The sequence below is a fragment of the Carassius gibelio genome, chromosome A16, assembly GCF_023724105.1.
Source record: "Carassius gibelio isolate Cgi1373 ecotype wild population from Czech Republic chromosome A16, carGib1.2-hapl.c, whole genome shotgun sequence".
NCBI classification, from domain to species: Eukaryota; Metazoa; Chordata; class Actinopteri; order Cypriniformes; family Cyprinidae; genus Carassius; species Carassius gibelio.
This window is the reverse complement of record NC_068386.1, coordinates 6442148-6448147: the sequence shown is the minus strand read 5'-3', so window position 1 is coordinate 6448147 and position 6000 is coordinate 6442148.

Here is a 6000-nt window from a genome sequence, read left to right as displayed (position 1 = left end):
GTACATCAAGAGACAAAAAAAGGAACAGATGACACTGAGATAAGAAGTGTCAAGGTGAGATGGAACAAGAAAAGAATAAACAGAGAAATTAGACAATATTACGTCTACATTGATTAGCAAACAGTTTCGATTTTAACATCTCTTCTGTTTTCATTTGGTCCTGGACTAATCCCTGTAAAATGATGCAGTCAGATGCTCCACCCAATAACCCTTTTGTAACCACTTAAGATTTATAAGAGAGAAAATACTGCTTAAAAAAATTGGAAAATGTAAAATTAGAGGCAATGAGTTGGAGAAATGGAGTGTGTCTCATCACTGTGATCCCAGTTTGACCTACCAGGGATAAGACTCGGGTCAAACATCTCAAGAAACACAGCTGGGAGTCCTTAAATGTGGATGAATCAGAACACTTGACGCTCTATCCTTTCAGCACTTTGCATTACAATCTTGTGTAAATCACGAAAATAGCCACTGATACCAGGTGTGCATATATCTCTTGGCTGACTTTATGTACTCCAAGAATTTAAGGAGAATGCCAAAAGATCTCTGAAAGTTTCTTACGGCACATGCTATATAACAGTTAACCTTCCACATTCAAACCATAAACATCTAGAAGTTCTTGCTCACTCCTCCTGTCAACCTCTATAACCTCGTCCCTGTATTCATCTTTATCTGCTATTGCTTCAGACGTCCTAACGAAATGGGATGAATCTTAAGTCAGGGGCTAGGAACGGCATCAGGGGCCCACACCAGCTGCTGGGAAATCAGAACGCAACTGTGCTTCATAAGTGAGAGGTACAAGTAGTGAAGAGTGACAATAATGGCTGTGTAATCCCTTTATGAAAAGCAAATTGAACTTCATGCTTGAATACAGCTTTCAGAATTGCCCGAATTCAAGACATCAAGTGCTGTGGGCGAACACGGGGAGGGGTAATTTATGACAAGCAATTTTAAGGCACAATGCCACAATGACCGCTCATCTGCAGAGACGTACACGGTAGGCATATCTTTTTTAAAGCTAGTCATTAAGGCTGACACCTAGAGACACAAAGTGAGGGGAAAAGGATTTCGAAATTATTAATTTATAACAGAGAGCCATCCAGACCTTTTCATGGTTTAATCGCTCGTTCTCTTAATAGGAATGTTTTAGATTCCATTTTACATGACAGCATGTCATTGGGTTACAAAAGAAAACAACCAACCCTGGCACTTGAACAACACGCTAAATGGGAAACCTGGGAAAATTTATCACATCTGGTGTATGGCTGATCTCTTCCATCACTGCCAAGAACAAGTCTCTCTGAGGGTCTCTAAATCCCATGTTAAAATACGTCCATTACACAGACATTAACTGCTTTGTTGGGCATGTTTGACAGTGTCAGAGTGTGTTAATGCAGGGTGTATACCTTTAAGACTCATAATTTCAAAGCTAAACGTGCCATCTAGCACCCAAGATCTCCTCAACAAAACACAAAAGCGCTTCCATTCAGAAAGAGTGGGGATCAAATTGGACAAAACATGTGATGAATATTTCAAATTACATCTTTGAGTAGCGTATGACTGGAATGGGATTGCGTGTAGATGTATCGGTCATTGTCTCAGTGTCTTTGACAGTTAAAGACAAAAGCTTATACCTCCTCCTCGGCACCACTGTTTACCTTTACCAGTTGAGGAAGAAAGCATGTGTGATCTTTGTACTGATGGGTAATGACTCACAGAACGGTCTCTGAGGGATTTCACATGTCATGTGTTTGGAGTTACAGACATTCACCCAACGGTTCCTGATGATTGGACAACATATGGAAGCTTTTTATACCATAGGTGAGACCAAGTTTTTTTAAGCCATGCATGTAATGGAATTGTCTGAGGAAAAGATAAAAGATAATAGCATTACAAAAAAAATTTCCTCTGCAGTATCTATAAAGTACAGTACCATTCAAATATGGGAATGAAGTGGACCATAGCTTTGAATTTTAATTTATATTTGCCTTAAAATGGGTCACATCAAATTTGTTGTCAATAACATGTGAGAAACAATTAGATGCCAACTTGTCACACTGCATAATGACACACCATATTTAAAACTAATTTGCAAAGAAACATTAGATTTTTTGATCCAGGGTCCATTCATTTGATCTACAAAGTTATTGTACACTGTGCACTATAATATAAATAAATAAATTAATAAAAAGCTAAGTTGGAAATAAGATTATTAATACACATGCTTTACAAGAAAATACTAATTAAAATTTCAAGTTCAATTTATTGCATTATTTGCGATTTCCTTGTGATTATGCATGATATACTAGCAATTTCCTATTAGTATTATTCTTACAAATAAATCCTGCACAAATTTGTTTCAGTGCTTGACTTCAGAAGACCCCCAATATATGGCAAATAAGCTGAATGGTCATTTTATTCTTTTATTTAGTTATTTATTTTTTCTCCTGTCCTCATTAATTGTAGAAATATCTTAAATGTGAAAATCATATGTTTGGAAAGAAATCAGGATAAATTACAATTTTTTATTTTGCCGGTCCTTTAAGAGGGTTTGCACCTGACTATCTTGTTGTTTGTCTTTACGTCTGTGACTTCTATCTTTGCTGACCTTATTCTGATCCAGTGTACTTTCCATCTCTCTCTCTATCATTCTCCTGTCTTCCACAGTCCCCAAACCAGCTCCTGACATGTGACCTAAAGAAGACCACAGTACACCAATAAAAAAAAAATATATATATATATATGAGAAATCAGCAGACAGAGACAAACAGAAGTTGTACTGGACTTGTGTTTTTATACCTCAGCTCAACACTAAACTAAAATCACCATGCAGAGTTGCAGGTCCTTGATATCAAGGGGACACCAGTCTTCACGAACACTCTCCTGATGTGATAAGAGGGACAGACAGGAGAGAAGCTCAGGGCCACTTTCTTTAAGCTCCATTAAGCTCAGTGGCAAATCTTACCCTAATACCTGTTGTCACGATGGATTCACTGAAGTGAAAATGCTTTTCCAGGCCACCGGGTAAGACACACACACAGCACCCTGGCTCACACGCTGTTATTCACTTACTTAAATTTATAAGCAGGTGATACTACGTGACAGGCATGTCCCTGAGTAACCACAACACCTCTGATGCTTGAAGACATGATACTGACAGCAGTGGCACAATTTCTTATTATATAGTAGACAAAAACAGTATGAAAAGAGTAGCATGTCTATAGTATTCATAAAACAGTAGGCGAAAATTATCTAAATGATTTTCACTTCCAGCGAGATTTTAAAGTTGTCATCCGGACATTTTAAATGAATGGGTTGAGCAATCATTCAATGACTTGTTCGTTAATGAATTGATTCAGTAAATGATTTTTACTCACAGGCAGTGGTTTACCATTAATCAGAAACAAAATGGTCTGTAGTTGTTGTTTTGTTTTTGCTAACTGAGACAAACATCGGAAGGCCATCCAATGCAGTAGTGCAGATTTAATTATATACCAAGAAATCATATTTGTGAAGAGCCACCATTCTTTCCTCTGTGTGTGTTCTGTAGAAGCACAAAGCCACAAGTTCTGAAGCACAAAAGCAGAAAGGCAGCTAAATAATGTAATTCTCACAGTAGCAATCTCACTGAATGGCTGAATGCGTTTGGCATTCTTGCCAATCATTTCAGCCTCAAAGTTACAATGACAACTCACTGTTTCTAAGCAACCGGACACAAAACCACCTCCCTCATGATTTGAGAGATGCCATGGGCACCGGGGCATGATTATCACTGCCTCTTATATCACATCAACCCAATACCCAATTTCTGGGCGATTTTCACCAACCAGCCCAAGTGAGAACGTTTACTGTACTTTAAAGTCGAGATAGCGTGAACTCAAAATGAAGCAATGAATTTTGAAATGTGCTCGGCTTAATATTTGATATGGAGACTTGCTCGGCTGGTGTGCCCTGACAGAGAGAAAGTAGAGCGAAAGACAAAAGCATCTGCCATCAAAGTCAGAGAGCTTAGCATGACGCTATTGTAAGGCCACCACACTGCCATTCTCTTCATCTGCCTATCAATCATCCATCTCGGAGCGGGAGAGGGAGCAGGTCCCTGGCTAAACCTGCTTTGAGAGAAGGGCACACATCCTTCTCATCGGGTCCCACTGAGAGTATTTATGTCCTCATGTATACAATTTACCATAAACACCCAGTCCAGTGCATCATTCTCCTGAAAGCCCATACAAGTAAGACTGTTTCTATTCTACAGTGTTGGGGGTGATGTGGAACAAGCAGCATGCATTAGCTAATCAGATTTGCTTTTTTAAAGGGATAGCTCACCAGAAATGAAAATTCTGTCTTCATTTACTGCAAACTTTCTTCGGTGGAACATAAAAGATGATATTTAAAAAAATGTGGTAACCAAACAAATTCTGGTTCCAATTTACTTCTATAGTATGGAGAGAAGAAAACTATGGAAGTCAATGGGAAACAGAAAAAAAGATATTTGTGTTTGTTCAGCAAAAGGAAGAAATAAATACAGGTTTGGATGACTAAAGTTTCAAATTTGGGTGAACTGTCCATTTTTAAAAATAAAATCTGATCATAAAAAAAAAAAATATATATATATATATATATATATATATATATATATATAAATACTACAATACAAAAATAGCACTGCTCTAACCACATTCTCATCACTAAAAACCTCAGGCACTCAAACATCTCTAGACTTTAACAAAGCGTCTCTCTTGATACCCTTTACACAGAACACACCAGTGTGTCTGAGTCCCAAAAGATGCTCTACACCTCGCTGACAGAAGCAGTTCCAGTGTGGAAATGAAAAATTACAAAGATACTCCCAACGACTGCAACACACAAGCCCTATTGTTATTCTTAAAGCAATTTAATTCTCGCCAAAGAATTATGAAGAATGAATTGGCAATTTCATCTGGTGCATTTCCATAGAACATGTACTCAATACAGTGGAACAAGATAAACAAAAAAAAAAAAGAATGCCGTCTGATAATGGGGGAGCAGAGTAATAACCATTAGCCTGTTTTTAATGGGCCTTACTGAGACATACTCATACCAGAGAAAAAGAGACAAAAAAAAATGCACTAATGAACATGTTCTTCACAGTGCTTGAGACCCTGTGTCCTCTGTAGACGAAATGTTTTTTGTGTGTTTTTAGCTCTCACTACACACCCTTTGTTCTCTATGTGCCTCAGAGGTGGTTCTCATGACTCAAGATGTTTGCGAACATTTTATTTCTCAGAAGTTGATCTTTTTTAGCACAGGAGACTTAATGCTAATTATCAATTTATTTTGAATGTTTAAATTTACTTAAACGTAAAAAACTATGCAACAATTGGGTATAGTCTTAAGATCCGTTTTAAGTGATCTGATCACTTAAACCGTACTAAACATGTGTAAACATGGTCCAAAATATTTTTCACACATTCTCAGGTTTTGTTATTAAGCTATTAAAATTATTTTAAATGAAATGAAGCTGAATATACACACACACACATGCATGTATAATTATATATATATATATATATATATATATATATATATATATATATATATATATATATATATATATATATATATATATATATATATATATATATATATATATATATATACATACACACACACACACACACACACCAATATACACACATTTACATCAGAGACAACATCAGTGTGTATATATATAAAAAAAACATTGTATGGGTCAAAAAGATCGATTGTTCTTTTATGCCAAAAATCATTAGAATATCAAGTAAAGATCATGTTCCATGAAGATATTTAGTACATTTCCTACTGTAAATATATCAAAACTTATTTTTTGATTAACAATATACATTGCTAAGAATTCATTTGGACAACTTGAAAGGCGATTTTCTCAGTATTTAGATTTTGTTGCACCCTCAGATTCCAGATTTCATAGAGTTGTATCTCGGCCAAATATTGTCCTATACTAACAAACCATACATCGATTGA